The 24408-nt window shown below is 48.0% G+C and overlaps 1 pseudogene; it reads left to right on the forward strand.

Moving 5' to 3' along the window:
• The first annotated feature begins 8981 nt into the window (after nucleotides 1-8981).
• Nucleotides 8982-24408, forward strand: part of LOC144805629 (uncharacterized) — a 58307-nt pseudogene continuing 42880 nt past the window's right edge.

Here is a 24408-nt window from a genome sequence, read left to right on the forward strand (position 1 = left end):
TCCCCGGCCCAGATTAGATTAGAGCTGGGATTAACCAACTATGAAGCTTCTAACGTGGGTACTTACCTTAAGCTATGTCACAAATTAAGACAGGCCGATCCTGGAACACTAGAATCCCTAATCTGGAAAGAAATCAATGAGACTAATCCAGGGGGAACATTCGGGCTCCTTCTGAATAATTACATCCATCAAATGTCAGTTGCCGACCTTTGGGCTCTTAACCCCCGTCAGACTGTTTTTAAAAATATAATCAAAAAATGTGTAAGATTGAAATCTCTGGCTTCAGACAAAGCTCTTGCCATGAAACGTAGTCATTCCTGGGCGGTAGCCAACTCCTACAAACGATTGACCCCTGCTGCCTACCTCTCCATGGAGGCACAAGGGGAGCTTGGCCCTGATGGACAATGGGGAGGCTGGGCCCAATTAAATCAAAAACAGAAGAAATTGCCTCACCACTTCTACTTTATCATACACTTAAGGAAAAGTTGAGAACACTGTTTGTCGTACTCAACTAGGTATTTTTATTTATACCAATCACTTTTTGATTTCAAATTATATTTTGTCATAACAACCTACTTATGATCAGACAAACATATATATACACAATATACAATCAACATTTAGTGTGACTTATATACATAACGACATGTTATCACAACAAATAATCTTCACTATTAGCAAAGAGATTTAGATACAAAAGCTTTTCACAACAGACAACAATATTTACAATATGATAAATGAAACACAAATTGACAAGTGAAAAAAGACTTTGTGCGAAACACAAAATTGGTGATGAAAAATTAGGAAAGGAACGTGAAAACAAATTCAAAATTAATTGTCAGTCAGCGAATGCTGCTATCCAAATTGTCCTTTCTAATTGGCCGACGCGTTTCGAATCCTGGTGATTAAGTACCGGATTCTCATCAGGGCACAATTATTCTGTCTGTGGAATTTTAAAGAGAAAAGATAGCGTTTCAGTTTGTGGAATTGAAAAGACAGAGCTCCCTGTATAGTGACATACAGCAGGGGGACCTACCGGGTCTTCAGCAGAAACGGATTCGGGGTATAGTTGGGAGTGCAGGCTGGATTTCCTCCTAGAGGAGTCAGGGGGGCAGAACTACCTGCAATAGGGTAGATTACTATTAGCGCGGATAGAACATAAACAGTGCCCAAGTCGATTGAAGAGAGGACTCAAAAATGCAGAAATGCAAAAAGGCACATACCGCCAGCTGCTTCGTTGCTGAACGTGGGCAGTCGCCTTTGGAACTGGAATTTAATCCTTCCACGAATTTGCACTGAATGGTGAGTCCGGGCGCTGTGCAAGAACAGTGCGGGATTAATATATGTGTCTGGAGTTGGTGTGTACATAGAGCATAAAGTTAGTTGTCGAAAAAACGTACCTTTTGTTTTTTCTTTTTTGATCGCTCTGCGCGGGGGGTCTGGTCATACGGATCAATCTGACTTCAGACGCCAGCGCGTACAATGTTTCCCAGGCTCCGGTTACTGTGGGCAAATGGAACCGGGTTAGTCTGAATGCGCGGAGGCGCGAGAGTGATCAAAAAGCGGGCGGCATGGCTCCGCGGGAGCGGTGCTTACCTCCGTCTTGCTTGGAAAGCGTTTCCGCATACTGTGTGGATCCAAAGATGGACGCCACCGGTGTTGCCATGGCAAAAAGCACACCGCCGTGCACTGTGGTTTGTGGGGCTTGTAGTTCTATCCGCGCATGGAAAAGGAAGTTAAGTTACATGCAGTGAATCAACCGAGGAACTAATGAGACGGACCAGTCCAGGCACTAGGACTAGAGGCACAACTGGTCTATAGTCTCGCAATTTCAGACAGACTATTCAAGCCCTTGCGAACACTGTTGAATTTTAAGATAAGGTATGCTTCCTTTTTAAGGAGCAATCGGTCCAAGTCCGCGTTGGTCGTTGATGGACGTAATGTATACAGTACCGTCCACCTTAGCTCATTGGCATCGTGCTTGGCAGTCAGAAAATGTTCCACCATGGGGGCAGTCGTGATTTTGTTTTTAATCCGAGACCGGTGTTGGCAGATGCGTGTATTAACTTGTTGGGTAGTTTTGCCAATGTAAATTTGGTGGCAAGGGCACTGCACCAAATACACGACGTTTTTGGTTTTACATTTAGAAAATTCTCGGTGTCTCCATTTCGTAGCTCCATGTTGGAACTCGTCACCCTCGATAGTATTGGGACACACAACACAGGTGCCACACTTGTGGTGTCCTGTGATTGGCTTCAGGTTCCACTGGCTTAATAGATCAATTTTCTTCTTGGGTAATGACACGTCTGCTCTCGTGATATATTGTCCCACATTTTGATTCCTCTTGTAGGCGAACAACGGTCGCGGAAGTGGACAATCTAAGTTCGCCATTAGATGCCAGTTGTTCAGGACAGTTTTTCTTATCGCGTGTGTGTCCGGTCCGAAAGTGGTGACACAGACCAGTCTCTCCAGTGTAGGTTTGGGCCTACCTCTCCATGACATTTTCACTTTATCTAAAGCGCTGCCTGATTGCCCTAAGATTGGGAGATTGGCGCTTTCTCCAAAATCTACCCACCTGGCGCCGTAAAAAGGAAGACACAACATGCAGAGGATGCGGGTTAGCAACAGAAACAATCTTGCATGTGCTCTGCATCTGTCCCTTATTTAATTTCCAACGCAGATGTCTGCTTAAGTCAGAATGGAACAGGTTGGGAGTTCGAACCTGTAGGCGTGCTATTATCGCTGCTCTGTCTCCAGATAATATTGTTTTAAACATAAACTTGTCCAAATTCATCCAGCACGTGTATCGCAACCTAGATAAAACAGACATTGCTGAGGCCGTACTGCTGATTGACTAGATCGAACATGTCCTTTAATAGAACTTGCAATGACCGGGAGGGCTAATCTACAAATTGAAATGTTTTAACTAGCATGCTTACGGTTACATTTTATTCTTTTACCATTTTTTATTCATAAAACAGTACATAATGTGATTTGTGTAATCTTTTAAAGATATGGTTTTATATCTAAATAAAGAATTATTACTACTACTAGTCAATCCTTGACGTATGGTTGGGCCTATTGTATATATTAAATATATCAAGAAACCTCCCCCTGCCTGGGCCTCTCATTGAGATCTCAAGATTGTCTGGCAAGCTGCACTGCTTTTGTGTGATACTAAATCCCAGGGAGATGCTCACCCAGATGAGTAGTCCGCCCGAAGGCCGACCCCTCCCTGTGGATGGCAAAAGTGCGGGTATAAAATACGTGGTGTAGCCAACCTTGTGGTTAGGTTCCATGCTCCAGGTCTCTAGGAAGATACAAATTGTGTGGGACTCCACCAAGGTGTTCCAATCAGGGAGATCTAACTTCCTAGCGATTCCTGCTATATTCCAGCTGAGAGCCTTTATCATCGGCCCGTCAGCCACCTCTACACCCTGGAGGCAGTTAAGTTGTTCTGCATGTAGTGGTGGATGCTCTCCACCAGGGTCAGTTGCCATAGAAGATTGCAAGAGAACATGTACGGGGAAATGGCGCTCTCTTGGGCAGATAAATCTGCAGAGGGAATAGGGGTGCCCAAGGGACTAACAGATATATCCTTGCGGCCAAATGGGCCAAATCTGATAATGGAATGGTTCCCATATTCTTTTCCCTTCCGTTTACAGGAGTTGGTTAACACAGCTTGGGATCCTATCTGAAGCCCACCACCCCGGCGAGTTATTTCTGGTGAATTAAAATTCGGGGCTGACTGGATAGTCCCTGGGGAGAGGATTGGAAACCTACAACCACTGTGCCTACTATAATCAGGAATAAAGGGCAAAGAACGCGAAAACAAATCATCGCTATGTCAGGACCCAAAATTACTTTCGTGATGGATAATATCTCTGTAAAAAGCAGGATTTGGGGAAAAATTGGAACTGCCTGCGTACCCTCCCCAGAGTTGGCTTCCAATGTTCTGTCCCTGATGCCATGTTAGTGGGCTTGAGTAAAAATATCCCAACTCATGTGTACTGATTCCAATGTCACCATGTACATTTTGCTGATCGCAAATGTGCCTAGCCACTCGTATGTCACTAAAATTGACTAGAATGCAATCCCCTTTAATGTCTTTGGTCCTTCTTTTTCCCACCCATCTTACTCTTCTAACATGAAGGATCTGTCCATCTAATTCCCTCGGGAGGGGCCTATTATTGGTTAGCCAGAAGATGGTTTTATTCTTAAGTTCGGCATATGATTCAAATTTGCCCGGTTTCAGACAAGGGACTCCTGCCAATACAACTACATAAGGCAAACAGGCTGGAGGCAAATTAACACAAGGAAGATTGGAATCCATGCTAGCTTAATTAGTGTAGCTTAATTAGGGACTGTACAGAGAAAAAGTTGTCAAGTGTACCCTGTTCAAAGCGATCTAATCTTGTTGTTAATTCTTTTAACCTCTCAATCACCGGTAAGATCTAGGACTTCAAAATTTGCTCAATATGACCAATAAAAGGGATTTCTTTATCGGCATTGAGAGGGCGCGCAATGTTTGGGCTAGCATTTGTTTGCTGGGTGTCATTACCACTACCCGATCCACTGCTCACTGGGACGGTAAGAGATTCTTCCAAAAGGTTGTCTAATAATTCCCGGAAACTCTCATCTAGAGATGGGCATGAATCCTTGGGAATGTCGGGTGCAACATTAGGTACCTTGACATTAGCATTCTTGCACTTTGATGTGCAGGGTTTGGCAGGTACCTTCTTAGATTTACTCCCTCCTGTTAATCCCTTGCTATTACCCACAGTTGGGTGTGCCTTGGCGCCGTATTTCGACCTACGCCTTGCTAGCTGCCCTCTAGTTGTAACACAAGGCCTATCACTATTCGCACTTGACTGTGAGCCAGGGACTGAATTAGTGCTAGCTGGCATATTACAGCACCCTTTATCATTAGAGACCACTGCCTCAGACGGGAAATCATCAATGGTCACATCTTGGAAAATAGGAGGGGTCAATGATAGCCTCGCAACAAAAGGATAAATATCCGAGGATAAGTTACCCACCGTAGGGGCTACATCCTGAGATGTTGAGGTATGACTACATCCAGGGAGAGCGACAAAAGAAGGTCCTAGTAACGAATCCTGGGAATTAACAGAAAATGTTGACATATTAGCAAGGGGTAAAGGGGGAACAGAACCAACAGGTAACGAGAGACGGCGCTCTGTGTTCTCTATGGCATTTGCCACCACCCCGATGAACTTCTGAAGCATGCAATCTATAGCTGTCAGGCTAGGGAGTTGGGGGTTCTCAGCCTCCTTTTGCTTTGGGGGAGGGGCAGACATTGCGGGGTTACGCCTCACCATTTTTTATTGCTATAACAGCCAAAGTGGAAGATGCAAGAAAAAATGGAGTACAATCAACAAGTGCCAAACATTACCTATCAAAATAGCCCACAACAAAGAACGCTCTGATAGACAACAATCGATACCAGCAAGCGAATAATACAGTTTAAAACACTAGCTAGCTAGAAGCAAGCATGCAGGAGCCCAATCAAATATAACAAGAAATACCTAGAACGCAAATGAGCGGAGTCAAAGGGGGTGGCCCAGCCCGGCCTCACACGGCCACTAACGGCCAAAAACGGTCCCGCCCTTGTCCCGGGCTTCTTCCTGGACGCTCCCGCACGCTCCCGCGTAGCGGAATGGGTGGAGCAATTAATAGACGTGTGCTGGGGGCGGTGACAAGCCCAGTCACAGGTGCAGGCAGCCCTAGAGCCTTCTGGGGGATAAAGTGCAGATGGTTATGCTGGGCGTTGGGGATGGTTTACTAGCAGCCAGCAGATAGATCATGGCGCAGCGGGTCCTAGCACACGACCCCGGCGCTTCTCAAAGTTGGCCCAAAATCGGCAGTAAGTTCCTCCCTGGACGGAAAAGCACGCCTGGACGCAGCGGCCTTTTTTAAAAATAGGGATTATCTCTTCCCCCCGCCAGGTCTCTGGCGGGTCCATCCCTGTTAAGAGAGTATTAAACAGGACACAGAGATAGGGGGCCCATATTTTCGGTTCTGACCGATACAAGTCCCCGGGGATTTTGTCAAGCCCCGGGGCTTTGTTAGGCAGTAACTTAGCAATGGCTGATTCCACTTCTAGTATAGATATCTCCTGCCCCCCCCCCCCCCCCCCCAGTCGATACTCGTGGAGGAGGCTCTGTGACACCGATACAGGATCGGCATTGCTCGGCCGAGCATAGAGGCTTCCAAAATGGTCTTCCCATACCGCTGGGGCTAAGTTAAGGCTTACTGAATTCTTCCCTCCCCTCCCATCATTACTAACAATTGCCCAGAAGGATTTGAGGTCTCTAAGCTGTAAAACTGACCTCAGTTCCTCCCACTTTTCTGCCTCCCAGCACTTTCTTACCCTCTCCATAATTTGCTTGTACTGCACCCGGAGTAACTTGATACAGGGTTTATCTTTGGCCTTAATTGCTTTAATCAGGTCCTTTTTCTTCTTACGACAATCAGCATTGTACCATGGGTGAGTCTTAGCTGAGTATTCCCTATAGGTCTGGAGTGGGGAAAAAACCTCCAGCATTATTGAGACTAGTTGGTTGTGGATTTCAACAGGCCTATTATCCCTCCCGTCTATAGGGCCCGTTGACCCTACCTATGCCATATCGATAAGATGGGGCAAAACCTGAAGATATATTTGCGACTGCCTGTTGGGAGAGCCCATTATGTGGGGCCATTTTACTCTCTGTCTATTATTGTGGAGAAGGTGGGGCTGTTGGGCAGGATTCGGCTCAGTCTGGTTATTGGACAATCCCCAACTCCCTGCCTTTAGAGACATAACTAGGGCGTTGTGGTCGCTGTCCATCCGTTGGTGGATCCTAAAATCCTGGACCTTATCCCATGATCTAGATTCGATCAAGATGTAATCAATGATCGATGATTGCCCTTCTCTGTTAAACGTCAGCTGGCCGGGTCTATCCGATTTCAGTCGGCCATTACAGGGCCTTACAGATAAGACAGGGTAAGGGAAGTAATTTGTAGCACCAACGGAGTCCAAGCTTTAACTGGTGGAATTAAGGTTTCCGGAATAGTCCAATGCTGATTCTCCTCATCAGTGTCATCCAGGCCTATGTTGTTGAGAAGATAACGACTTCTTAATCTTCGGCAGTCAATCTACCAATTCCAGAGTACTATACCTATTCTGGTGGTGGAACATATCAAGCAACAAGGGGCTATTTTGGGACCCATTCCAGTTGACATTTCCTAGCAGGGGATTGCCTCTCTGGGTTTCCTTGCCCTCCCACTGTATCCCCCCCTCTTGTGTGCTAAATGAGCATTACTGTGGGCACCCGGGTAGAAATACGTTAATGGAAGTGATTTTATTAACGTTTCGGGGCCGTCTGTCTCCAAATTACATATATGCTTCACTGTCCAACTGTTCCGAAATTAATCACAATACAGTCCCCTTCTATGTTTTTCCCTCGAGGCCCCACCCAATCCACTCGTCTTGCGAATAGAATTTCGTTAGATCCCCCGTTTGGAAGGGGTTTGTTGTAGTTCAACCAGTGGATGCATTTGTTTTTGAGGTCTCTATAGTCCTCCAACTTTCCCAGGCTCATGGAGGGGACTCCCGCAAGGACCACCACATAGGGTATTGACTCTGGGGGCAAATCTAGACGAGACAGCAGGGGCCAATTCGCACCCCGTGATCTCGTCCTTTGTCCCATATTTGTTGCCTGTTTAGGGTTATGTTCAGAGCTACTAGCCCCCAAGCCCCCCCATCCTCCCCCATTCTTCGTATTTACCGGGGCATTAGGTACGACTAGGACAGGCTGAATAATTGGGTTATCGTCTGTTGGACCTATTTGAACTGGTGTTGCCCTTTCTGCATTTGTAACCACCGGAATTGTACTCCGGGTGCCTACCCTAATAAGACCAGAAGGTCCCATGCCGCTACTAGCGGGTTCCACAACCCCTAAGCCCTCCCCTCCCTGTTTTGGTAAACATAGTGATTGAAGGCGAGATAGTCTTTTCTCAATAGAGTCCATTCTTTCATGGATCGGGAGGCAGGACTCTATAAAAATCAGTTCCATTTTAGCCCAGAAGTCCCCCCTCTCTCTTGAGGTGAGATAGTCTTTTCTCAATAGAGTCCAGTCTTTCATGTATCGGGAGGCAGGACGCTATAAAAATCTGTTCCATTTGAGCCCAGAAGTCCCCCCTCTCTCTTGAGGTGAGATGTCTTCATTAAAATCTATGGGCAGCGACTCGTCCACTAAGGGCGGCGGTCCATGAGGTACAACAACAGGTGGTTCATTTTCCATATTAACCAGTTTTTGCATTTTCGTTTTCTTGTTCATTAATGCAGTTCCCCCAGGTTTTCTTTTAACTACTTTGCAGGGCACTTTGTTAATAGCCCCTAGATTAGTTTCCATAGCCAACCGGATTGACTGTCCCGGTCAAGTAGTTCCTGGGCTTTGAGAAAGTATAGATGGGTCTCTTGTTGGTGGTGCCACAATGACTACTTCTGTCAGTTGATTGCCCTCTCCAGTCGGTCTAGCAAATGCAATATCAGCCACAGTGTGTATTGCAGGTGGTGGCGTCATAGATAAAGATTCTGGTATCGGGGATTGTACCATGGCTAGTTGCCCCAGTGAGGACCGTTTGTTGAAAATTGGGTCCGTGGATAACCTTCTCTCTGTTAGTTCAATTTCACGTTGCAACATGGACGTTGCCCTGGTTAGGAATTGGTCAATTGTCCCTACAACACTTCCAGTGGTAGGCTTTCTCCTCTTCCCAGCACCATTTGAAGCCATGATCACATTTAGTTGTTATACAGTATCTCCAGGCTTTATTGCCCAAGCAAAATTAGTCAATATCAGTGCAATTTACTCAGAGACTTTGTGGTACAAATATAACACACTGACCTTGCTGTGCAATTCTGCATGGGAAGTCAAAGAGGAGGGCCCCGCCCCGTCCTTGCTCGTCCCGCGGAGCGGGTAATGCGTCTGATTAAATACAGTGCAAGGCGTGTCTCCAAAGGGCGTCTCTCAGCCCCGCTGGCTTGTGGGAAGCGTGGTTCTCCTCCTTGCGTATCCCCTCTGCCGGTAAGTTTTGCCCACAAAGTACGAGGGTTTCCCGCGGAGTGGGAAACGCAAGAGGTATTTGGCTTCCACCTGGGCAGGGCGTGTCTCCAAAGGGCGTCTCTCAGCCCCGCTGGGTTGTGGGGAGGGTGGTTCTCCTCCTTGCGTATTCCCCTCTGCTGCTGCTGGTAAGTTTTGCCCACAAAGTACGAGCGTTTCCCGCGGAGCGGGAAACGCAAGAGGTATTTGGCTTCCACCTGGGCAGGGCATGTCTCCAAAGGGTGTCTTTCAGCCCCGCTGGCTTGTGGGGAGCGTGGTTCTCCTCCTTGCGTATCCCCCTCTGCTGCTGCTGCTGCTGCTGCTTTGCCCACAAAGTACGAGCGTTATTCAGGATATACGATCAATTGGAAGAAGTGCTTAATATTCCTGCTGGAGGCAGGGACACTGCAGCTTTTTTGGGCGTAATCTGTCTTTCCTACTACCTCTTCTCTTTCTGACACTTTTCTGTCCACTCATCACTGCTCACTTCTTATGGGCCTCTTGCCCGTGTTCTTAGTGTTGTTGTTTTTAAAGGGTCCTGCGACTTCCCACAATAGACCAAGATTGCTATACATAATGTGTCACGCGGCCAGCCCAACAAGGGTTGAAGGAGATGCTGTGTTCAAGCTACTTTGCTACTGCTTCTCCATACTCTTGGAGACTCTCTCACAGTACGCTGCCGGCCCTAAATAGGGTTGTGGGCTTAACGCTGTGTATATCTGGACCTGTGTTCTATTCTTTACCTACAAAATAAAAATAGATTTCAAACAACATACTTGGGCGTGTTCATTACATGAGAGCCACAGGCAGGAACATACTCCCGGAATTAGACCGGTGTTGCAGGGGTACCCCAAACTGGCAGGCGCTCTGGCTCTCCTTACTGGGCCGGGTGGCCTTATTTATTTAAAGTGATAACCCTTCAGGGTCTCCTGTACATCGTGTCAAAAACGTCCTTTAAGATCGTACTGGACATTTTCTTTCAAAAGGTAGACTGAGAACTTCGGCTCCTGTTGTGGGATGGTGGTACTTCACGCAGAGTACGTTGCAGAAGGGAGTTTATTAAGGTGGACCAGCAGTTCGGAGCATTCGGAAGTATTACTGGGTCACGCAGCTGGTGGCAGTAAACAACTGGGTTTTTGCGGACCGTGAGGAACCTGCTTACCGGGTAGATAGATTGGCCATGGGCAAGAGAGGTTACCCCACCCCGGTGCTGTATCGAAGAAAGTATGAGTGCACCCTACCAACTCATACCCAAACCGTGGTAAGGGTGTGGAGAGAGGCTACCAAGTATTTAGGCTGAGAAGGTAAGCTGACTGAAATTACTCCAATGAATGATGGTGATCTCTTAAGTGCAGCAGGAGTATTGCAGGGCTTCACAAAATGGGGATTGATTAGCTTAAAGCGGCCGGGCGACGTGTGGAGGGAACAGGCGCTTGTGCCATTCACGATCCTACAACAAAAGTATGAATTAGGTGACTAAAAGCGGTTCTGATATGGGAAGGGGAGCAGTTGCCTGAAGCATCCCCACTGGAGGACCAGCTGCTAACTAATCCCCGACTGAAAAAGCAATCTCAACCATCTATAAGAAGTTGATCTACAATTCCCTGGATCCCTTGGGGACGCGGAGAGCTGTGTGGGAGAAGGATCTAGGCACGCTTGTCTATGGCGATTGGGTTGAGGCCATTCAGGGTGCCAGGGAGGTTTCAATTAGAACTTGTTTTGGTCTAATTTAACTACAGATCTTACATAGGACCTACTACTCCAGAACTTTGTTGCACCAAATAGGGCGGGCGGCCACGTCTCTGCATAAGGGAATGTGAGGGTTTTTTTTTTTTAATGTGGTGTGGAGTTGTCCGGTAATTCAATGCTACTGGGTAGAGATCATGAGAATAATGTCCCAGGTCATGGGACTAGCGATCCCCATGGGGGCCAAATGGCACCTCCTGAATATCACGAGTGAGGTGACATGGCATAGTTTTCGCAGATTATGACTGGCCCTGGCTTCAGCGGTTGGCAGCGTAATATTGCACGGGGTTGGGGAGCCAGCTCACCCCCCCAGGGTGGAGGACTGGGAAGCAGATCTTGATTGGTGTCAACGGGTGGACACAGGGTGTATCTCAGCAGGGGCTGCCCTTGTAAATGGGAAAAGATATGGGAGGGATGGTAGAGCTACCAGGCCATGTGACGCGCCATGAAGTAGTGAAAGTTAAATATGCAAGCTAGTTTTATGTAGTCGTATTTAGCCAGGGAGTGTCAGGACAAGCCAAGCTATGTTACTCACTGCATTTTTTCCAGACTTTGCCTTTTTGGTCTAATCACTCTCACTAATGTGCACTGTATTTTTGTTTTCAACACCATCGATTGAGCACTAGTTCAATAAAAAGAGCTTTTAAAAGTACCTGTGTCTTGGCAAGATAAACAGCGTGCTGGTCATTTATTAAATCGAGTCTGTTGATCTATTGTTGAGCTCGGAGTTCAAGCTGGTCGACATTACAAAGCTGAGAATATTGTGACTGCTCGCCCTCGCTAACTTGAGAGTCAAGTACAAAAAGGGGTTTACTTGGTCAGTTTGCGCAGCATTACTAGGACAGGTCACATAACATCAAAGGAAAGTGACCTTAACCCAGTAGCCGCTACCTATCCCGTCGCCCCGGAACTAGACTGAACGGAGAGGCGGCACTGAAACTGCCTTGCTTTGTTAAGCTGAAGCGTTTGGTCCTTGTATGTTTTAGACAGCAATCCAGTATGACATATTTTAACATAACCAGTAACTTGCTCAGCTGACATTGCAGAGATAAACCAATGCGACTTATATAGCAGATTTGTTTTTAAAAAGGCAGCGTTAAGGTTAGGAACACAGCAGCGTCTTGTCATTTACTTATTCACATACAAGAAATCACATATCGGCAGCATTCTAATTAACTCTCTCTTTTCTCCACTCCTCTATTTGTCATTTGTCAAGACTATGGGTTTGATTTAAAGTCCAAAGGGTCCCCCGACTTGTTAGAGATCTTTGCTAGCCCTGTGGCGCTCTCAGTCCCTTCTGAGGAGCAGCAGCCATGGTGGCACCTCTGAAGGCACCGCAGGGGTGGTGAGCGGCTGCCATGTTTCAGGCGACTATTCACCAACTTGTGTGTTTTTCAAAAACAAGCTCCCAAAGCAGTAGTTTGTTTTTAAAAACCAATAACTAATCACCCTCGCACCCTAGGAACTTTCTCCCTGATTAAATTTCCCCCAGTAAGTAGGGTTCATTTAAAAAAAAGATTCTCATCACGACTGCCAGGTATTCCCTGGTGGTCCTGAATAAGAGAAAAATACATGAGACTGCTTGATCTAAAAAGGAAGGGCCGTCCGATGTATTTACACCGACGGCACCCAAGTAAGGCTGCACACATGACAATCCACCTGACTTGCACTAGGTCAGGCAGACCATCCGTTTGTTGGACAGGGTACTCCAACACGCTTGTGAAGGAGTACCCTGCTCACCAAACTCTAAATCAAGACCTCTATATTTTCTGTCTTATGCATATATCTCTAAGTCCGCTTCAATATGTCCATCCGTCTTTCTATGATGTACCTGTTGTACGAGTTACTTACCTTTGGTAACGATGTATCTGGTAGAGACGATTCTAGCCGCAGATTCCTTAACGCAGAATTATCCTCAGGCGTGAAACTGGATCTGTAAAACTTTTTGCCACAGCATCCCTGCGTCCCGGGGGGGACAGCATCAAGCGACTCCGACCAGGCGTCGTCAGAGTACGTTACGTCAGTGAGGTCACACAAGTCCCACCCCGGCGCGCCTATGTCAGTTTTGTTCGGAGAACCTTTCCGCGCCACAACGTGGAGCCAGCAGAGAAACTGTGGCAGCATGGGACCAGTGTGTGAAACAGCAGAAAAATGGAAAAGAAGGAATGGTGACGAAGAACACCATAAGGAGCAGTGCCAACACTGCAGTACCCAAAAGCAGGGAAAGAAGAAAGAACAGAGCAAAGCCCTGAGCAGCCACCCTGCCAGTATGAAAACAGCACCCCCCTTAAGGCAAGGATAAATATGCAAAATGTCATGACAACATGCAGCAGGACTACAACCCTGACCAAGACCCATGAAGGGGAGCAAGTTCCAAGACAAACAGGGAACGACAGACGTCCAAGTCAACCCCAGCACAGAGTGCGACAACCCCCCCAAGGGAGCCAGGGCAGGGCACGGCCAAATGGCCCAAACCCAGAGGGTAGCAGAGCGGCCAGGACCCTCAGGAACAAGAGGGACGAAAGAATGCCAGCCTCAATCCTGGAGCAACCAGAGCAGAGGGGCACAGGAGTTTCTATAGACCCAGTCTCTACATTGCCAAGGAAGAGGAAGGAACAAAGCAAGACAACGTCTTGACGAGAGAGCGAAAGAATGCACTCACTCATCATAGCCATCCACCGAGAGGCGAGTGCAGAAGGGCAAGTCAAAGCGTCCTCGCAGAACTGGGAGGAAGGGCGGGCCATGAAGGAATCTGGGGCTAGAATCGTCTCTACCAGATACATCGTTACCAAAGGTAAGTAACTCGTACATCTGATACAGACTACTAGCCGCAGATTCCTTAACGTAGAATAGATACCCTAGCCAAACCCACGGGAAAGGAGGGTCTGTGGAAGGACCCCACCAGCCTGGACATGACAGAGGGTCCCACAGGGGTGAAGAGCCCCGTCCTCCCAGCCCCCCACAAGCAGAACACCACCGAACCCAAGAGGGGTGTGGGAAGAAGAAAAAAAAAGAAGAAGAAGGAGAAGAAAGCCCGTTCACTCTCTACAGAGGAACCAAGGGCAAGGCCAGGTAGGCCGAAGCACCTCACGCCCCTACAAGGCAACAGAGCTTCCATCCAATGCCAGGGCAAGGAAGAGGAATAAGAAAAGCGTAGAGGGCCCAAGGAAACGATAAAAAGAAGGCAAGCCCACCATAGACAGAAGGCAACAGATCAGACAGAGCGGCGCCAGCAGTAATGAGCCGCTGGATGCAGGAAGAACAGCCCCGGGCCCCAGGAAGACCGGGCAGGCTATGCCTGACAAAGGGAGAAACACAGAACCAACCCAGCCTCCAGGACAGGAGCATGAAGGCGAGGAAATGCCCGGAGACACTACTACGAGGGGTCCGCGTACACGACCTAAAGAAGCATCAGCAACATACATAAACGCCATGGAGAGCAGGGGCCCGAAGGCGACCGTAACTCCCTAGTAGACCGCAAGCTACATAACAGCTACTACTACCCCACATAGGGTACGTTAAGTCCCAAGACATGGGAACCCTCTTTGGAAGAAACTTCCGCAGCAGAGGAAAAAACAAAAGAGCCACGGGGAAAAAAAACAGCAGAAGGCTTGTCAACCAGCCCAAGAGAAAAACAGAAGGCCTAATCTCAGCGCCAAGTCTGTGTAGATAACTCAAGCAAAAACACACACAGTCAACACAGGGCAGACCAGCAGCCAACAAAGCCACAGTCTCAGCAAGGAGGACTCGAGTGGCCATAAAACACACCTCACAGCCAGGGCAACCTGCCCAAAAGAAGGTCCAAGAACCAGATCAACTCAGCAGTCACTGAGGGAGAAGGAGGAGGAGGAGGAGGAGGAGGAGGCTGGAGCCCTGCCAAGAACCTCTGGATGGTGGAGTCTGCCGGGGCCGAGTGCCACCGAATGGAATATCAACCAGCCACTCCCGAACATTTTCAGGGAGCACACTGTCCCGAAGCCAAGCATGCCGACGGAGGGCGACCGAGGTAGCCATGGCGTGGCCCAGCACCTCCGAGATGTTCAGAGCGGAGCGGAGAATAAACACTGCTAGCTCTCAGCCATCCAACACATTTTTTTATTTTTATTTTAGAAGTTTTCTATAGCGCTGACCAGACCCGAGGGTATCGGAGCGCTTTACAACAGTAGGGGAAGAAACATAAGCATATACAGTTAGGGAGAAGGATAAATGAGTTCATAAGTGTTCACGAAGGTGCCCCGTAGAGGTGAAGAGGTCTAGTGGTCCAGGGTGCGCCTTTGAGGTATAGAGGGATTGAGGTAGTCTCGATACAAAGAAAACTTTTTTCTTGGAGGATAAGCGTGATCATAAGTGGTCGAAAGAACAAAATAGTGATGAGCGTCCAGGGAGTGTCCTTGAGGTCAAGAGGTCTGGGGGTCCAAGGTGCGCCGTTGGGGTAGAGATGACTAGAGGTAAGTTCGATCCATGGACACAGGGTAGGTCCGGAAGATATCCCTGAGCGGCGATGGAGCAAGCCGAGCGGGAAGAGAGAGGGGGAGAGGTAGGTAGTGGATGTGTATTCGTCAGGTGACCGATGTTTGAGGGCTTGAGAGTCATGACTTTCTGTTCGGGAAGGCCCGGTTGAGGTAGAGGACTTTTAGGAGACTTTTGAATTTCTCAAAGGAGGGTGTAATTCTGATGGGCACAGGAATGGAGTTCCAGATTTTGGGTGCATTTCCTGCAAAAGAGCGGGCTGCGTTTTTTTGTTTGCGTGTTTTCAGGGGAATGAGTAGGAGGAAGTTGGAACTCCTGAGACTTCTAGACTGGCCGGCTTTCTTAAGTTTGGAGGCTAGGTATTCTGGTTTCCCTGTGTGCAGGGCTTTGTGCGTGAGGCATGCAGTTCTGAAGCTGGCACGTAGTTCTACAGGAAGCCATTTTAGATCTCTGAGAGCGGGAGAAATGTGGTCATATTTTTTTGACTCCGGTGACCATTCTCGCAGCAGCATTGAGTGTTGTTTTGCGTGGCGCTAGGTGAGCGAGGGCTGTCCCAGAGAGGGAGAGGACTGCGTTCCCGTAATCGAGTCTGGATAACACAAATGATTGGGTGGCTTGTTTTAGGTCCCAGGATGGTATGTAAGGTTTTATTTTGTTCAGAGGCTTCAGGTTGAGGAAGGCACTTTTGGCGGAGTTCTTGATGTGATTGTTCATGGCTAGCTTGCGATCAAGGGTGATTCCAAGTGATTTTAAAGAGCTTGCCAAGGTGAGTATTAGTTGCCAATCTAATTTGTTAGAATGAAGCTTTCCGGTAAGTTTTTATAACTTGCAACCAGTTTAGGCCAGTGTCTAATTCTTCTGTTTGCCAACCATATTTTTGTGACCAAATATTGAGAATCTTTCTGCTAGGATGCGATGTTCTATATAACCCCCTATTGATGCTGGGTTCATGTTCCACGTTTCTTGGAGTAGTATTATGTCTTGTTGTTCAAAGAAAGACAGAGTTTCATGGTCATGCCATGTACATTCCATGAACACATCTTTATCATGTTCTGGCTCCTATCCCTAAGGACACGATCATGCCTAGGGCCTTCTATTAAATCCTGCCTGTTAGCGCCAGCTAGCTGCCCCCACATTTTGTCATTCATATTTGAGCTTGACTGTTTGATTGTATTTTTGTCTTTGGATGGTACCTTTGTCTCTGCGTCCTTTTGAGTTTCCCTTGTTTTGTTTGGACTTCGTTATTAATTGAACTGCCCCTACGATATCCCTTAGTATTTTGGGTAGTTTTTCCAATTTGTCTATTATTTTCCCACAGCCGCAATTGAGCTGCAGTGGAGGAGTGCTTGTTTGTGGCTCCAGGTTTCCCCTGCACGTTATAAGGGAAGTAATAGCGTCCAGCTTGTTATTTATGCCTTTAATATAACCGGAAATTAAGTTTATAAGGTCTTTCTGGACTTCCATTTTGTCTGATTGAAAATTCAGTACCCTGATTGCTTGTTCCATTGTGCTTAGCAGAGTATTACTTCATGATGCAGTCTGCAACTCTTCGAGGGAGTTTCCTGATACCCTAGATCCATGATCAATCCTTCTTACAGATTTAATTGTTATTGGAGATAACAAGTTTAATTTATTTATTTTTGTTGAAAAACTTCCCTCCTCCTGTGTATTTGGCTGTTGGTTGATTCTATGGGTCGGATTTGATGGAATAGATACTACCATTACAGCTCATCCTGATGCTCTCTTCCCAATAGCCAGTGACAATGCATTCCCTTGAATTGCTTCATTCGGGGTTTCCTGTGTTTGTGTATTAGTTTCCAATATTTTTAACAAGTTGGCATCGTTGGCTAGTGAAAAGTAGTACTACCTGTTCAACTGATTTGTTTGTTTTTCCTTCCAAGTACTCGTTTTTATTGTCCTCGTCTTCTAATTACTTTGTTTTGGTATGTTGAAGGATCTGGTGTACCTGGGCTGTTACAGTTGCCAACCTGCTTTCTGGAATTTCTATGCTTGATTTCTGTAAAGCTGAATTTTCTTTTTGTGCGTTAATGATATTTGGCTGTTGCTGTATAGAAGGAGAACTTGTTTTAATGGTAATAGATGTGCACTTTTCTTTTGGTCAGTCCTTCCCGGATTAACGTGTCCTTTATTAGCCCTTGTGTCTGGTGCTATTGGATTTGGCAACCGGACTGTCTCTAAGGTTGATGCGTAATTGGTGGCCATTGGGTTCTTTAAAAAGAAGAATTTTTGGATCCTAGTGTGTGATGTTATTTCGGGTGTTGGCGCCGAAAAGCCTCTTTTTCCATCTGGGGGTCTTTCTTTTTTGGCAGCTTAAGGGCCCTCTCCATGGAGGTCAAAAATTGTATTACATCAAAATCTTTTAAAAACTATATAGGTGTAATTGCAGTGTCCTGAATGCTATGTAACTGCATTTGCACTGTTCTGTGTGCCTCCAAAATGAATTTCTAACACTTTTGAAGTCTCCATGAAGTGAAAAATGACGAAGTACAAAGACATCATTGGTGCATGAAAGTGTTTAAAAACGGTCACAAATGCATAAAAATGAAAAAAACTAAGTGCTACACTGGCCCAATAGCAAGCTAAACACACAATGAATGACCCAGAATGAATATATTTACAAATTACTTGGAAAATGCTATTTTAAATTTCAGGGGGACGAGGTCACAGAAGTCATGGAACTCCGAGCGGGGTAAAAGTTCAAACTTTCCACCCCTCATCGAGGTCAACATTTTTAATTCATCAAAATCATTTAAAAACTATATAGGTGTGATTGGAGTGTCCTGGTTGCTATATAGGTGCATTTGCACTGTCCTGTGTGCCTCCAAAGTGACTTTCTAACACTTTTGAAGTCTCCATGAAGCAAAAAGTGACTAAGTCCAAAGACCATTTGGAGCATCAAAGTGTTCAAAAACGGTCAAAAATGCATAAAAACGAAAAAAAACAAGTGCTACAGTGGCCCAATAGCATGCTAAACACACAATGAATGACACAGAATGAATAGTTGTACACATTACTTTGAAAATGCAATTTTAAATTTCAGGGGGACAAGGTCACGAAAGTCATGGAACTCCGAGCGGGGTAAAAGTTCAACCTTTCCCCCCTTATGGAGGTCAAAATTTTAATACATCAAAATCATTTAAAAACTATATAGGTGTGATGGCAGTGTCTTGGATACATACCACATGAATTTTAAACACATTAGGAGCATCTCTGATCAAAATAACCATAAAAATCCCAAAGCTGCATCAGTGCTTCAAAGTGCTCCAAAACGGTCAAAAATGGACGAAAATGAAAAATATTCTCCATATCTGAGTTTTTATAACATTCCTTAGATAATGTATATCTTGAATTAGTTTTAAATCCTTTTATTAAAAAGTTTCTTTTCTATGCTGCACTGGTGCAACGCCTCAAGTCTGAGAAGCTGCACCAGTGCAGCCGAAGCAGCACTGGTGCAGCCGAAGCAGCACTGGTGCAACAAGAGTCAAGCCTCCCTGACCTGACCTTTGACCAATCCGAGAAAAAAAAAGGTGTTTTTTTCCCTGGGCCCCTCCCCCAAACGAAAACACATTGACCTGAAGCCTAAGTGTATTCTGAGTCATGAAAAGTTTATTAGATGAAAAAATATTGTACGGGCACTTTTTTGCACAAAAAGTCACTTTTTGGCACTTTTTTGAGAGAAATAAAATAGTTCGCAGATTTTTTTTAAATCGACCGAATTAAAAAAAAATGCTCTTGTTGGATGGCTTTGGACATAAGGCCGCATAAACAAAAGGAATTTTTCAAATATCTGTTTTTCTCACTTTTTTATTGCTGTTTGAAATTTCTGACTTGACTTTTTGCATCATTGGTGATGCATGTGTTTAACATTGAGCTTGGGAAAATTGAAAAAAAATAGACTTTGGGGATTGTTTACTAGGGCAAGTGATACATCAAATTAATCTACCCGAGTGTCCTGGCGCTGTAGACCGCTGGGGAACCCGTCCTGGTTTTCCCTGTGAGATGGTCCCTTGCTGGGTATCTCCAGGGTGAAACCAGGCATCCCCGGCGTCTGTGGGGGGCCGTTGTAGAGATGAGGCAAGCTTAAGGTCCAGAGTTACCGAGTGTGTTCCCTGGTTAGAGTAGGCGCTGAGGCGAGAATTATCGAGTCCGTTGAACCTGGTCCAAGCCCCTGCCGCGTCGGGAATTGAACCCTGGTCGGGGGCCGTTCTCTGCTTACAGGTCTGCAGCCTCTAACCAGTGAGCCACACCTCTCCACTAATATGTCCAAAAATAAGACTGAGATCATTATATGACAAACATTAACAGACGAAACAACATGTCGGCGATTTTAAAGCATGTAAAGTGCTTTCAAAAGCAGGAATAATGTGCATTTTCATATATTTACTAACAGTAGTCTCTGAAACATCCATGAATGACCCAAGCCCTCAGACTTGTGTGTGCGGCAAGGGTCACAGCGCCTCAGACTGGATAATACATGAATGACCCAGCCCTCAGACTTGCGTGTGCGGCAAGGGTCACAGTGCCTCAGACTTTAGAATACATGAATGACCCAAGCCCTCAGACTTGCGTGTGCGGCAAGGGTCACAGCGCCTCAGACTGGAGAATACATGAATGACCCAAGCCCTCAGACTTGCGTGTGCGGCAATGGTCACGGCGTCTCAGACTGGAGAATACATGAATGACCCAAGCCCTCAGACTTGCGTGAGCGGCAAGGGTCACAGCGCCTCAGACTGGAGAACACATGAATGACCCAAGCCCTCAGACTTGCGTGTGCGGCAAGGGCCCAAGCGCCTCAGACTGGAGAACCCTTGAATGACACAAGCACTCAGACTTGGGTGTGCGGCAAGGGCCCCAGCACCTCAGACTGGAGAACACATGAATGACCCAGCCCTCAGACTTGCGTGTGCGGCAAGGGTCCCATTGCCTCAGACTGGAGAATACATGAATGACCCAGCCCTCAGACTTGCGTGTGCGGCAAGGGTCCCAGTGCCTCAGACTGGAGAATACATGAATGACCCAGCCCGTAGACTTGCGTGTGCGGCAAGGTTCACAGTGCCTCAGACGGGAGAATACATGAACGACCCAGCCCTCAGACTTGCGGGTGCGGCAAGGGTCCCCGCGCCTCAGACTGGAGAATACATGAATGACCCGAGCCCTCAGACCTGCGTGTGCGGCAAGGGTCACAGCGCCTCAAACTGGAGAACACATGAATGACCCAAGCCCTCAGACTTGCGTGTGTGGCAAGGGTCCCAGCGCCTCAGACTGGAGAATACATGAATGACCCAGACCTCAGACTTGCGTGTGCGGCAAGGGTCCCAGCCCCTCAGACTGGAAAATACATGTATGACCCAGCCCTCAGACCTCGTGTGCGGCAAGGGTCCCAGCGCCTCAGACTGGAGAATACATGAATGACCCAGCCCTCAGACTTGCGTGTGCGGCAAGGGTCCAGCGCCTAAGACTGGAGAATACATGAATGACCCAGCCCTCAGACTTGCGTGTGCGGCAAGGGTCCCAGCGCCTCAGACTGGAGAATACATGAATGACCCAGCCCTCAGACTTGCGTGTGCGGCAAGGGTCACAGCACCTCAGACGGGAGAATACATGAATGACCCAGCCCTCAGACTTGCGTGTGCGGCAAGGGTCACAGCCCCTCAGACTGGATAATACATGAATGACCCAAGCCCTCAGACTTGCGTGTGCGGCAAGGGTTACAGCCCCTCAGACTGGAGAATACATGAATGACCCAAGCCCTCAGACTTGCGTGTGCGGCAAGGGTCACAGCGCATCAGACTGGAGAATACATGAATGACCCAAGCCCTCAGACTTGCATGTGCGGCAATGGTCACAGAGCCTCAGACTGGAGAATACATGAATGACCCAAGCCCTCAGACTTGCGTGTGCGGCAAGGGTCACAGCGCCTCAGACTGGAGAACACATGAATGACCCAAGCCCTCAGACTTGCGTGTGCGGCAAGAGTCACAGCGCCTCAGGCTGGAGAACACATGAATGACCCAGCCCTCAGACTTGCGTGTGCAGCAAGGGTCCAGCGCCTCAGACTGGAGAACACATGAATGACCCAAGCCCTCAGACTTGCGTGTGCTGCAAGGGCCCCAGCGCCTCAGACTGGAGAACCCTTGAATTACACAAGCCCTCAGACTTGGGTGTGCGGCAACGGCCCCAGTGCCTCAGACTGGAGAACACATGAATGACCCAAGCCCTCAGACTTGCGTGTGCGGCAATGGTCACGGCGTCTCAGACTGGAGAATACATGAATGACCCAAGCCCTCAGACTTGCGTGTGCGGCAATGGTCACGGCGTCTCAGACTGGAGAATACATGAATGACCCAAGCCCTCAGACTTGCGTGAGCGGCAAGGGTCACAGCGCCTCAGACTGGAGAACACATGAATGACCCAGCCCTCAGACTTGCGTGTGCGGCAAGGGTCCAGCGCCTCAGACTGGAGAACACATGAATGACCCAAGCCCTCAGACTTGCGTGTGCTGCAAGGGCCCCAGCGCCTCAGACTGGAGAACCCTTGAATGACACAAGCACTCAGACTTGGGTGTGCGGCAAGGGTCACAGTGCCTCAGACTTTAGAATACATGAATGACCCAAGCCCTCAGACTTGCGTGTGCGGCAAGGGTCACAGCGCCTCAGACTGGAGAATACATGAATGACCCAAGCCCTCAGACTTGCGTGTGCGGCAATGGTCACGGCGTCTCAGATTGGAGAATACATGAATGACCCAAGCCCTCAGACATGCGTGAGCGGCAAGGGTCACAGCGCCTCAGACTGGAGAACACATGAATGACCCAAGCCCTCAGACTTGCGTGTGCGGCAAGGGCCCCAGCGCCTCAGACTGGAGAACCCTTGAATGACACAAGCACTCAGACTTGGGTGTGCGGCAAGGGCCCCAGCACCTCAGACTGGAGAACACATGAATGACCCAGCCCTCAGACTTGCATGTGCGGCAAGGGTCCCATTGCCTCAGACTGGAGAATACATGAATGACCCAGCCCTCAGACTTGCGTGTGCGGCAAGGGTCCCAGTGCCTCAGACTGGAGAATACATGAATGACCCAGCCCTCAGACTTGCGTGTGCGGCAAGGTTCACAGTGCCTCAGACGGGAGAATACATGAACGACCCAGCCCTCAGACTTGCGGGTGCGGCAAGGGTTTCAGCGCCTCAGACTGGAGAATACATGAATGACCCGAGCCCTCAGACCTGCGTGTGCGGCAAGGGTCACAGCGCCTCAAACTGGAGAACACATGAATGACCCAAGCCCTCAGACTTGCGTGTGTGGCAAGGGTCCCAGCGCCTCAGACCGGAGAATACATGAATGACCCAGACCTCAGACTTGCGTGTGCGGAAAGGGTCCCAGCGCCTCACACTGGAGAATACATGAATGAACCAGCCCTCAGACTTGCGTGTGCGGCAAGGGTCCCAGCCCCTCAGACTGGAAAATACATGAATGACCCAGCCCTCAGACCTCGTGTGCGGCAAGGGTCCCAGCGCCTCAGACTGGAGAATACATGAATGACCCAGCCCTCAGACTTGCGTGTGCGGCAAGGGTCCACCGCCTAAGACTGGAGAATACATGAATGACCCAGCCCTCAGACTTGCGTGTGCGGCAAGGGTCCCAGCACCTCAAAGGGCAGAATACATGAATGACCCAGCCCTCAGACTTGCGTGTGCGGCAAGGGTCACAGCCCCTCAGACTGGATAATACATGAATGACCCAAGCCCTCAGACTTGCGTGTGCGGCAAGGGTTACAGCGCCTCAGACTGGAGAATACATGAATGACCCAAGCCCTCAGACTTGCGTGTGTGGCAAGGGTCACAGCGCATCAGACTGGAGAATACATGAATGACCCAAGCCCTCAGACTTGCGTGTGCGGCAATGGTCACAGAGCCTCAGTGTGAGAAGTTGGCCTGGTAGGGGATGTTTCCAATTCTGGAACCACCTACTACCTGACCAAACAATCCCTTATGGTGTCTGGTTGTAAGTCAACCTTATTAGACAAGCTATCCTAGGGGTAGCATGGACTAAGCAGCCTAAAGGCTTAACTTAAGAGGTCGTGTTAAGCGAGCTGTTTTACCACATACAATCCTGTAATACCAAATGAAAGGACACCACACAAGTATATATTATAAAAATATATGTGTTTATTACTAAAAACAATCCCCAGTATTCTTTATGAATAAAGGGGCACAAGCGTTAAATCAAAAGCACTGTTTAAACATACAAGTTGCAAAATTATGGATGAGGGCGGGTGGCCACTAAAACCATATACTAAACAAGTGGTATAAGAGAGGCCACTCGAACAGTGGTTAGGCCTAGGGCCTAGGGAATCGCTGGGAGCAGTCAGGACAAGCAATGCTGAAGTCGGGAATGGCCCTCGGGATTCGGGAGATGTGCGGAAAGCGCACGCATGCACCAATGTTAACCAATGGTGCGTAAAAGTCATAGAGTTAAAGTTTAAGGACACTTCCGCTGAACCTAGAGGAACAAAACTTAACACACAGACCCTAGAGGTGTGCACCAGTGTGGGAACACCGGCGGAGCAAAGTTACCTCACCCACAGGAAGTGGGTGCACAGGGTCGAAGTGGCGTCGGGTTTTGACACGCAGGCCCTTGGTGCTTGAAGCTGAAAGGGCTGCAGGCGGGTTAAAGATGAAGTGTCCGGTGGAGTCCAAGGGTGGACTCAAGTTGTAGAGTACCTGAAAGCAGAGGGGACAGAGTCTGGGTCACTCAGCAGTGACCAGGGTGGAACCAGGACGGAACCAGGCAATGTCGGGCGCAATCAGGTGGTCGTCGAGGAGCTTCTCTCCGCTGTCACGTGGGCTCTGGGGCATCTGCGACGTCCAGGAGCAGGTCACGATCTGTCCCACGCAGGCTCTCACCGTCGGTGCAGTCGGCTTCAAGTTTGGAGCAAACAAGCCTTGGCAAGAGCAATCCACGCAGGATCGGAAGATTGCTTCTCACTCGGACCAGGAAGGTCAGAGTCGGGGCTCCTTTTCAGGGGAGCTGGTGTGCATCTGGAGCAACTAGATTCACGAGTCTTCTTAGG

The sequence above is a fragment of the Lissotriton helveticus genome (assembly GCF_964261635.1).
Source record: "Lissotriton helveticus chromosome 1_1 unlocalized genomic scaffold, aLisHel1.1 SUPER_1_unloc_17, whole genome shotgun sequence".
NCBI classification, from domain to species: domain Eukaryota; kingdom Metazoa; phylum Chordata; class Amphibia; order Caudata; family Salamandridae; genus Lissotriton; species Lissotriton helveticus.